At 34.3% G+C, this 12,439-nt stretch overlaps 1 long non-coding RNA gene across 1 annotated transcript; it reads right to left on the bottom strand.

Annotated features, from left to right (window-relative positions):
* Positions 1-1,376: 1,376 nt before the first annotated feature.
* Positions 1,377-8,912, bottom strand: LOC110385503 (uncharacterized). Its single transcript, XR_009973812.1, has 3 exons — positions 7,231-8,912; positions 6,998-7,044; positions 1,377-1,655 (listed from the first exon to the last, which is right to left on the bottom strand). It is a non-coding gene; the product is annotated as an uncharacterized LOC110385503 (long non-coding RNA).
* Positions 8,913-12,439: the final 3,527 nt, after the last annotated feature.

Below are 12,439 nucleotides of genomic sequence, written 5' to 3'. Positions count from 1 at the left end.
AATACGATTTTCAGAGCATACCAGACGCTGAAAACGAGTTGGTTCCACTTAAAAACGTAAAAATACAATTACGCACTGCGATAAAATTGAGAGTAACGTATTTCTGTACAAATAAAAAATCAAGATTATACATTACTAGCGGCCCGCCCCGGCTTCGTTTGGGAAGTAGCGCTCGCGATTTAAAGAATTTTAGGTATTTTTTTTACACATTGGGTTACATTATTGAAGTTTCAGTAAGGATCTCTAATTTTTTTGAAAATAAAATAAATATGCCTAAAATAAATATATCACCCCGGGATAGAGTAGCTTTCCAACAGTGGAAGAATTTTTTTAAATCGGTTCAGTAGTATCGGATCCTATTCAATACAAACAAACAAACAAATCTTTCCTCTTAATAATATTAGTATAGATAAAATACCTTTTAAATACACTGAAGAAATTGAATCATAAGTACTAATACACTTTAACACAGTTTACTGGTGGTAGCACTTCTTGTCTTGAGTCCGCACGGGTAGGTACCTTGCCTATTTCTGCCGTTAAGGAGAAATGCGTTTCGGTTTGAAGGGTGGGGCAGCCGTTGTAACTATACTTGAGACCTTAGAACTTATATCTCAAGGTAGGTGGCACGTTTACATCGTAGATGTTTATGGGCTTCAGTAACCACTTAACACCAGGTGGGCTGTGAGCTCGTCGACCCATCTAAGCAATAAAAAAAACATAGTGAAGATATCGGTTTAACTGTCAGCCAAGGCCTTTTTGCAGAGTGTTTGCAACGTAGCTGTACTATTGTTAAGGCCGATGTAAAATAATACAGCTGGATCGTACGTGCCTCGAATACTGAGGCTGTCCCAGTGGCTCTTGCTATATGTCTCTGTTAGAGACGGGTATTACGGCCTTGTTTTCTCCGATGCAAATAATTCTGTAACGTCTCGCTCATTTCTTTTCTATATTATGACTTTTGTTTTCTTATTGTTTTAAAACGTTTGTAGGTAATAAATTCTTCGCAGAGTTGGGTGTAACATGGCGATATTAAATTCAATGCTCATTACATTCGAAGGTTTGGAATGCATCTAATTTGAATTTTATTTGTGGAACAACTGGTTGTGTTCTGATAATGATTTTTATATTTATTTATATGTCCGTAACTTAAGCATTTAAGATTCAATAGATTTGATATATGCAGTTGACTTAGCGGTATTAGATTCAAGATAAAGATAATAACGAGATAACTGTTTGTACAGCTATCATATGTACTATAGAATTGAGACTTCGTGTGACAAGGTGGGTGTTGGCATTTTCTTTGTTAATGTCTATGGACTCCGGTAACCACTTAACACAAGGTGGGCCGTGAGTTTCTCTAATTGTATAAAAAAGAAAAAAAGCGATAATAATATATTTACCTAACATCGCTTATAAAAATAATTTATGTGTGAATTAACTTGCAATAACTTGAGTCTGTCATTTAAGATACGAAAGCGATCGTTCGTCTGGGGTTATTATCGATAGCGGAACGCTTCCCGTTTGGATGATATTAATAAATATGCTAATGTCTTCGTCCCCGTAGGATTTTCACGAATTTTCATATTTCCAATATTGATGACGACGCTGAAAAGAAAAACTGCTTGCTACAAGCTATTCCTGGTAATAGAGTTCACCTGTAACGTAAAAGTAACTGATTTAGCATCATATGTTAATTCTCCCACATAATATTGTTACGCGCTGGAGTTCGGGATAAATAAAATTCTACCGGATTACAAGTTAACACTGTATTCAACACTTAGAACACTTACTACATTTTACAAACACTTTAAAATTCTCAATTAGCTTCTTCCGCTTCACTTCAGGTGATCCGTTCACTGTTTCGCTTCGAGTAGAGTTCCGATTACTAACTGACTGCGTGTTTTTATTTTTTTCCTACCTAAGCTGATGGTCTAGAGTCTCTAGAGAGACCATATCAGTGTAACCTTAATTAGCAGGTGAGCTCACGGAGCTCAGACCTGACGACGTTGCTAACACGAACCCTAGCAAGAGCCGTGCTTCGCAGAATCTACCACCGAATCGCGACCCACTGAGAAGATCCGGCGAGAAACTCAGTGGGCTGTGTCTGTGGGTTAATTTACTCGTCGAGCCCTTCGTTGCAAGCGACGAGAACGATGACCGGTGCTTGAGGTACCTAAAAGCACCGTTATTGGATCGGGAGGATCCAAAATGACGTACATGTATGCGTGCCATCTTTGCAACGCTTTTATAGTCGAGACGGAGTCCCTAGAATCATCGAGAATATTCCACACAAGTTCAGTATTGTGCTTTCGCTATCTGACAATAGATGGCGTTATACATTTCGAGCGTTCTAGATGCTTCTAGATCCTTCGATGCTCGTTCCACTATTGGCTACTGGCACTACGCACTACTTGGCACTACGCGATAGATGAGATTACTATTACCGGCAAACCAATATTAGTTATTCTAATTCTAATTTTAAGGTAAATTAGTGTAATACAACTTAGTAATATCGTAGTATTATACTATACTTAGTTTGTGTTAGCTACAATAGTTACTGTGTAATGTGTACTTTGATTTCGTAAATTTCATAGCTCTTTGTTTAACGAAACATCTGCAATTAGTGTTCATTACATTGTTATTGTTCGCTCTGAAATTACCTCTCATTTCGTGTCTGATATTAATGAATCTTATAACTGTTCCGTGATTTTCGTTATTATTATATTGTATCTTAAATTTTATAAATCTATTGATGAAACTTCAGATGCAGTTTTTAGCAACAGAAAGTTTAACGTAATTATTGGAACGAAGTTTCTTACGGCAGGCTTGGAGGGGATAGGGATTTTGCTGCGCGACCGAACTGAAAAAAATGTGATAGTAAAACCGTAAGAAAAAATCCGTGGAAAAAATCCGTGGAAAAAAGTGCGTGGAATAAAACGTGGAATTTATGGCCGTGCCAGAGAATCGTTAGTTGAGTTTTAAAAACTTTAAAAAGACTAACTGTGATTAACAATATAAATTGGGTAAATAAACTCATTTTGATAAATAATTTTCACTCTATGCAAAAAAACCTTAGCCTTATGTAAAACGATTTTTCTTTGTGATGTTTAAGGGCCTTAGTGGAAGTTGAACTTCTAATGAATTATGTACTATCTGCCCACCTATAAAAACAAAAAATATTACCGTATTAAAAATTAAAATATTACAAACTAATTACTTCGTAAATGTTGTTAATGATATTTTAAATTACAAAACATCTCATTCCTTTAAACGAGCAATTCTTGTATATATATATATAATCTGAATCTCGGAAACGGCTCCAACGATTTTCATAAAATTTAATATACAGGGGATTTCGGGGGCGATAAATCGATCTAACCACGATTTATTTTCAGAAAATGTTGTTTTATTCATGTTTTCAATAATCAACTCTTCCCGACATCTTTTAGCGAATAATAATACTATTTTTCTTAATTCAGGGCAACTAACCGCTTTAAAGACACAACAAGATGGCGTTATCAAAAAAAAATCGAGCAAAGCTCGGTCATCATCTAGTAATAATTATAATGTTATTAGATATTGGAAGTGATAGCATTGCTATTTCTTGTCGTTTGGCGAAATGGTCTATGAGAATATTTTTCAGAGCACAAAGGCCTCGTTCTTTAGACTCTTAAAGAAAGTATTAAAGTTATTTCCATAATTCGTGCTCGACAAAATAACGGTAGATAATGATTATTGAAAGTCATAAATACCTTCTGTACAAAAGCAATTTGCTATAAAACGTGTTAAGATGTGCAGTATCATAAAATTATAATGGCGAGAGTGTCTTAAAGGATTTTTGATTCGGTTCGACGACAGCAGTGGCATTAAGCGATATTCCTTCGTACTCAATGTTGAAATTTTTCCTTTACGGTGTACGAAAAAAGGGATTTGGGAACCCTCGCAAAAGAAAAGTGCCTATTAGATTATATACGGACATATGGTCCTGTTGAGTGCTATTGCTACAATGGTATAACGAGATTTTTATTGTAGACTAAACGTTGTTTCAATGATATTTCAACGTATTCAGTGGATGTGTGTAACGGTTGAAACTTTAATCTTGTTTTTGTGACACTAGACGATGACCGAGCTTTGCTCGGCTTTTTTTTTGATAACGCCATCTTGTTGTGTCTTTAAAGCGGTTAGTTGCCCTCAATTAAGTAAAATAGTATTATTATTCGCCAATAGATGTCGGGAAGAGTTGATTATTGAAAACACGAATAAAACAACATTTTCTGAAAATAAATCGTATCGCTAGATCGATTTATCGCCCCCGAAATCCCCTGTATACTAAATTTTATGAACATTGTTTGAGCCGTTTCCGAGATTCAGATTATATAGATATTAATATACAGGAATTGCTCGTTAAAAGGTATAAGAATATAATTTTGAAAATTAATGATTGTAAACATAAAATGTTCTCTGACATGTCGGTTTGGTAAGATTACCTCTTCATTAGAGTTCCCATGTCCATCTGATAGGATTACTGTAAAGCGGACGTTGATTTTCCATATTATTATACATTTTAATTGTCATAATATTTTTGTATCAATTTTAAGTTCATTGATATTTACTTCTGGAAATACTTTATTGTAAAAATAATTATTTTACTATTGATATTGAAGCCGTACAAGCATACGGCCTACCTGAATGTAAGTAGTCATTGTGATTCACAACAACAATGGCGGGGACACAGCCAAGTCTCTGTCTAATGAACTAATCATTGAAACTAAATTCAAGCTAGTTGCCGCTTTAATGTAAGTGGAGGGCACGGAGGACACGTTTTTACTGGTGGTAGGACCTCTTGTGAGTCCGCACGGGTTGATACCACCACCCTGCCTATTTCTGCCGTGAAGCAGTAACGCGTTTCGGTTTGAAGGGCGGGGCAGCCGTTGTAACTATACTTGAAATCTTACAACTTATATCTCAAGGTGTGTGGCGCATTTACGTTGTAGATGTCTATGGGCTCCAGTAACCACTTAACACCACGTGGGTTGTGAGCTAATCCACCCGTCTAAGCAATAAAAAAAAAAAGTAGATTTAAGATGAGTATTCTGTTCAGTCTTATGCAGAAATAATCGAGGACTCACTGGGCCACCTGGCCTCAAATTAGCATTCCCTGTGTTTTAGTAAGCGGTGACAAATATTTGTATTATTATACACGTTTAAATATAAGCTTATATAGAGATTGAAAACCCAAACAACAAACAAATAACAAACATACATACCTGTACGTTACACGAATGTTTGTCCGAAGTGGGAATCGAATATCTTGATTCAAGGTTGTACAGTAAAATGTAGTGTGGGAATAAGTAAATGTTAGCAGGAATTGAAAATGAATGAAACATTTAGAAAAGTAAAACCTCTCGTGTAGTTGTATTCTTTTTTTAATACGCTTTTATTAGCTTCAGACGTATGTATGTTTGTAACGGAATCTTTGAACATGATTTTCAAAACGTCGGATTAACTTGAAATTTGGTATACTTATTAAGGACCGATGAAAATTTAATACTAAAAAAGAAATTGAAAAAAAAGTTAAAAAAATTGAAATTCAACTAAAAAATGAAAAATAAATAATCGTTTAAAAAACTAACAAAATATGCTTTTATAGAAAATCCAACTAAAAATAGAAAATAAATCTTAATAAATTTGACTTAAAAATAGTGTAAGAAAAAATTATTTTATTGTAAAAAAACCGTGGGGTGTATGGTATCAGTAGTTATAAATATTTTATGAACAGATATGCGTAGAAGGGTTATTACCATTATGTCCGAGATGTTGCGGGTTACGAATACATATATCGAAAGTTGTAATGTTTATAGGCTGCTTTAGCCACTTAATACTAATGTTTTTACCAGTAGGCAATCTCGATTTAGTATGAAGATGTAAATCGGATACCTACACACCCGGATTTTAAATAAGCGCTCAAAATTCAAGAGTGTATTTTTATAATATTTTCTATAGCATTTCTTACTTAAAGATAAGACTAGATGATGACCGAACTTTGCTCGGCTTTTTTTTTTATAACGCCTATTTTTTGTGTCTTTAAAGCAGTAAAAATAGTATTATTATTCGCCAATAGATGTCGGGAAGAGTCAAAGTTGATTATCGATAAAGTTGATTATTGAAAACACGAATAAAACAACATTTTCTGAAAATAAATCGTAGCAAGATCGATTTATCGCCCTCGAAATCCCCTGTATACTAAATTTTATGAAAATCGTTGGAGCCGTTTCCGAGATTCAGATTATATATATATATATATATATACAAGAATTGCTCTTTTAAAGGAATAAGATTTTTATTCTAGAACCGCATAGGCTAGGTTTGATCGCGTCTTGCGTAACGGTACTTAAGAGGCTTAAAACGTAGCACTTGCCCTGGGAAAGCCTCCTCAATTTTCTCGTTAACAACAGGGCTCTACAAAATTTTCCTCCGGAATGTAATCTTGAAGGTTTCCAGTTTAAAACGAAAGTGTTTCGTTATAAAAATAAATATTTACTTAAAAGGGTTGTTTGGTCGTGCTTTTATAGGCGATTCCCCTTCGGATTGCGTTCGAGCAAGCATTCGAGGGCCGCCAATAAAATGCTGAATTATTGCGGTACCGCGGATCGTTCTCATTGTATTAATTTTGCGACTTCGCCGATTGAATTATTCAGCAAATGAACTAACTTTTGTATTTAAAACGGTCGCGTCCGAAGTCGGTCTGCTTAAATCAAACCATTTGATAGATTGAATGACTTATTGAATATTCTAAATTACTTTCCATTTATTTAGAGCGTTTCTCGAGTAAATCTGAGGTTTCAGTCATTTAATTTACCTTCAGTAATAGGATTGATACGTAATACAAATAATTTGTTTTCTTTACAATTTCAGTACCACAAGCTGTCGATGTTCTTAAGTACTCGCGATCAAAGTAAGTAATAGCTTAAACATATGTTAAAAAGTCCTTCCTCACCTGTTAGATGTATATTTTTAACAGTTATCGGTTGAGTAGTCCTGTACCTGCGAAATATTTATTATAATATACTGTTCATCAATGATGGAAATTTCTGGAAAATTAATTTTTATTATTTTGTTGAAAAATATAGATTTCTTCTGTATTTTTTTTAATAAAGAGAAATTAATTTAAGAATGTAACAATTTATGTTACTCATCGCGGCAGTACATGATTGTTTTTATATTACTTACTTTATATTTTAATCAAGTAAGCTTCTTGTAGGTCCAATTTTCATGTCCACGCACTTCGTACATCGATCCAAGTTGAAGAAACTGATGCAATTTCATTTTTAAGAGAAATAAAACAAACATGCCCTTCGTCTTTTTTTCATGCTATTGTTAAGATTTGCGACAGTGTGCTGCTTTTTGTTTCATTGCCGGTTTCTATGTTTCTAAGGTATATTTGATCGAGCAACGCTCTGGAGAATATTTTGAAAAATAGCCCATCTACAAATCGTACAGCAATAAATTTTTAAGATCTTCATGTGGGCCGTCGGCATCAGCTGAATATAGTCAGCAATAAATCAAAATTGGACGCAACGAAACGAACATAGAATTTTCCAAACTTAATCCGCAGTAAGGTGAAGTGATGCGGATGAATTGTGAAGAACTTCCCAAGTTTCCGATAACTTTGTAGAAGAATTCTCGAGCATTGCCGCACCTACAGCCAAAGCGAGCGTTCGACTGTAAAATAGCTCAAACACTACGAAAATATTCTGTTTATCTGGCTTTTAACGTCTGCCACTTTTTCTGTGTTGTTTGTTCAAAGTCCGAGTTATAAAAACCATTGTGCATTTCGGTTTGAAACGCAAGTTAGCTATTATTCCAATGTATTTCACTTGGACCACAGAAATACAACTGAAAAGCTTGAAATAAAAGACATTAATTATTAAATAAGACAAAGAAATCTAAATGCTTTAGAAGTACTAACTAAAAAATAAATAAAACATATTTATGCTATTTAAGCAGTTTCGTGTAGATACCACCGATTTAATAGTTATCTTTTTTTTGTATTCAATTATATTCAACTTTAAAATTAAAAGTCCAAAAAAAGACATTAAATATAACGTTACGATTAAATAAAACTAAATGCAGATAGATACACACACTCTAGTAAATTGTTACATTTCTTTTTATTTTACAATGGAAGGATGACTAGAATCTCTTTCAAGCTCAGCCAGGAGGGGTGAGATTTGCTGACAGTGTCTCGAGACCAAACAGCTCAAGGACAGCTACTTCGCGAATGCACCTACTACTGGTCGGGAATCGACCTGCTGAGAAGACCCAGCTAGAAACTCAGTGGGCTAGGTTTTACTCCGAACTCTTCAGCGAGTTTGATGAGAATGGTTACCAGAGTCCCTATGATTGATCCTAGTGTTAGAGCTGCAAGAACATTGCTACAATCCTCATACAATCGTGCACATTTAAACTACATAGACTCTACAGATACATTCACTCATTTAATAGTGTGCGAGGTTCATAATATTATTTTAGTATAAGCAAGTCCTTGTACTTATTATGAAGCTAAACAGGAAGTAGTTTAAGTTAAGAAAAAGAAAAAAAAAGGTTTTGGTGAAAAGAGCTGACGTCTATGACACAATTGCAGCATATATAATTTCAATTAATTAATAGTTTAGACTAACGTTAAATTTTAAGATGGGAAGAATCTATCCAATTAAGAAAAAGTCAATAAGTATTGAAGTGGATAGATGCTGAATCGGTCTCCTCTAGTGTCATCAGAGAAGAAGTTAGAAGAAGAAATCTAACAAGAAAAGAGCAAAATTGTACAAGAATACTCAATATTGAATGAAATGGATCCCTCAAAATTTAGAAGTTTTTATATTCCTAAGTATAATTAGCTTGTACAGCTAGCTAAGCACCACACAATCGAGATTTCCAACAGTGTAATGTAATAAATAAAATAAAAAATTATAGTTACAATAAATAGTTTGTACTTTCCTACCCCAAATTAAACTTTGAAAATCGTTTTCTATGCAAATTCGTTAAAAATATAGAAAATATAATTATCATTGAAGCATGAAATAACGAATACCCAAACATAAATTCGTGCTCGCTCACGCATTCATTATGTCAGTAAAAATCAACGAAGAATCAAGAATTTAGCTACTATATTTTTTCTTTCTTCGACTTTATTTTGTTATTTAAATTCTAAGCATTTCGTGAAAAACAAAATGTTGCGAAGGACCGTTATTGGAATTCTATATTATTTATGATTTTGTGTTCAGAATTCCACACGATCGCAAATTGTTTTTTGTTAAGTTATTGGGTTCACTGTTGTACTGTTATGATTTTTCTAATCTGATTCATTTCCAATCTGATCATTGCCGTAGATGTTTGTGACTTCAATTTTCTATTAATTTTCAGAAAATGTTGTCCATAAATTTCAAAACAAAAACCGTAGCACATTTAACAATTCCATTAAATAATAAAGCTATTCTTTAAGATTTGCTTTCTTACGAAAATAAAGATTCCGTGTACGCGTCACAACCATTCTCTTTAAGGGGTTAGTGTTCATTGGGTGGAAATAACAAAGACGATAAAACTGTTCGTTTGGAAAAAGGCTATTGAATAAGGTCAGACGCAGATATATTCGTATTCAAGGCAAATGTCGAGGCGTGTTCGGGACGGCCGTTTGCGCACTGTGCGCATTCCCTTTACTGTTTCGACGACAAGTTCAATCGCTATCGAGCGGATACTGTCCTTAGATCGGCCACTAAAATTTCAACCTTCTTTTCCCTTTGTTCTTATATAAAGGTCTTACAAGGTTATCAAACGTGAATAAACATTTTCGATGGTTACATAATACGTATACTGTTCATTTTCATTTTGAGATGAAGTCGTTGTGGCAGCGCGTTGTGCGACTATGCCGGTGTTCAAGTTCCCTAGACAGGTCCCAATTTTTCTAATGAAATATGTTTTCTGTGTGTTCTGAAATTTGCTAGAGAATGTTCAGTACGGTAGAATAGCCTCCTTGATACAAACATAAGTTTCACGGAAATCTGAACTTACTCACACAATTACTTATTTACTTTCTTTTTTATTGCTTAGATGTGTGGACGAGCTCACAGCCCACCTGGTGTTAAGTGGTTACTGGAGCCCATAGACATCTACGACGTAAATGCGCCACCCACCTTAAGATATAAGTTCTAAGGTCTCAGTATAGTTACAACGGCTGCCCCACCCTTCAAACCGAAACGCATTACTACTTCACGGCAGAAATAGGCCGGGCGGTGGTACCTACCCGCACGGACTCACAAAAGTACTTAACAAATGTTTCGAATGCAGAGTCATGTCATTCCTTTATCGTGCACAATAAGGGAATAACATGACTGACATGGTGTAGTAAAAAATGACATCTGAATGAGAAAAATAATAATTCCATATTTAATGGTGGCAAGGCGTCTTGTGAGCCTGTACAGGGAGTTAGTACCACCACCTTGTCTATTTATATCGTGAAGCAGTAATGCGTTCCGTTTTAAGCGGAAAGCCACCATTTATTTATTTCTTGTCATACTTTACATTTTAGACTTTAGACCTCATGTCTCCAATTATTAAAAGGTGGTAATATTTACGTTGTGATGTCAATAGGTTCCAGTAACGTAAAATCCGGTGGGCAGTGAGTTCATTCGCCAGTCTAAGCATTATTTTTTGGTTTGAGATAAATAAATAGTTTCTTAGTATAGGTAATGAGAGGTTGTTGATTCTTTGACGAATTAGAAGTATATGAAGAGATTTACAATTTTAAATAACAGAGAATACCTATGAGTTGTAGCTAAAAGATCTGGTAGGAGATCAATCTCTATACAAAGGTGACTTAAAGCAAGTAACATTACTTAAGCCTTTATGGGGAGTTCTTTGTGCAGTTTCTATTTGAAAGATAACTAGACTCAAAGAAGATATTTCAATTGAAACTTCAGTCTCGGGAAGTGTTCTAATGGCTGGATCTCAGTGGGAGATCATTAAACTCTATTGAGTTCGAAAAAAATCGTAAATGTTTATAGTTAAATGGTTGATTATGTGTAGACTAAATATTATTAAAATTAGCTTTCTTAGGCGATTAAAATTTTGGAATTTTATTTGGTACTAATAACGTTTAACTTAAAAAGGTATTTAAGCAATTGCTAGAAACATTGGTGATTAGTGATCCTTTTGTTATTTTTGGTTGAAAATAGCAAGTGCATCATTAAAATTAAGTGCTTTCAATTAAGTTCCTTCATTAAGTAATCACCGTATGATTATGGATATTTTAAACAAAGGAGAGATGCAATGTAATTTTTAAATTTAAATTAAAGTGTAATTGATTTATTTTTTAAATTGCAAACGACAAGTAATTTGTTAATGAGTTCTTTTAATTTGTTTTCACGTTTTCCAAATCTTTATTAGTATAAAAGAAATAAGTTTATATGTTAAGTATCAGTACTTGAATAGATACAGTGAAGGATGTGTTAACGATAAAGCTCTGTGATTTTGTACGCTGTTGATAAACTTTGCGCGCGCTATTTCGCCGTCAGGTGGACAAATTTTAAATCTTTCCATCAACCGAAACTCTTGTTTCGGTTTTACAATCTTTAAAACTTTATCCATAAATAAAGTTAAAGTTTGGAGCGACATGGCATCTTCAAAAAGTTCTCCTGGCGAATTCACGTCGGCCGCTGTGTGCGGCGGTTGCGCCATGTCATTCTGCGGATATAAACGCCTACTTGAACATCTATACTGGCGTCACGGTACAGAAAGCGTTTGGTGTACTAGTTGCGGAATAAAAAAATGGTTGTTCGCAATGCACGTATGTCACGTTCTTCCCATCACTGAAGACTATGAGCCTGAAGAGCAGTCACAATACAGCCCCAAAAGGGAATCGGAGTACTGTTATTGTGGAAAATTCATATCCGAATCTAGAATGATTGGTTGTGACGAACCGAAATGCAGCTTCCAGTGGTATCATTTTCAGTGTGTCGGAATTAAAGTTCCTCCGCCAGGAAATTGGTTTTGCCCTGAATGTATCAAATTGCGAAGAAAAAAGGTAAACATGTTATGTGAAATAATAAAATACTAGTGGTCCCGCAGTAGTCGAAATTCGACTATAATTAATTTAAATTATAACTTTCAACATTATTATGGTCCTATTGTTACAGATTTCGCCAAGACTACTCTATATACAAATACTCGTAATATTAAAGATAAACAATACTAACCTATTCTCAATTTGACTACAGACTTTAAGCAATTACAAAAGTTTGACAGTAAATAAAGAGTATATGTGTGTGTGTCAAATACATGGTAGTGTGTGTAATATTTTCTTTATTGATTTAATGTATCTTTTATGCATTATTTTAAAAGAATATTATGATTGTGCACTTCTTCTCTATATTCTCTATAAGTG

This window comes from Bombyx mori, chromosome 9 (assembly GCF_030269925.1).
Source record: "Bombyx mori chromosome 9, ASM3026992v2".
NCBI classification, from domain to species: Eukaryota; Metazoa; Arthropoda; class Insecta; order Lepidoptera; family Bombycidae; genus Bombyx; species Bombyx mori.
Note: the sequence above shows the minus strand (reverse complement) of the source record. Positions and strands in the feature narration are given on the sequence as shown.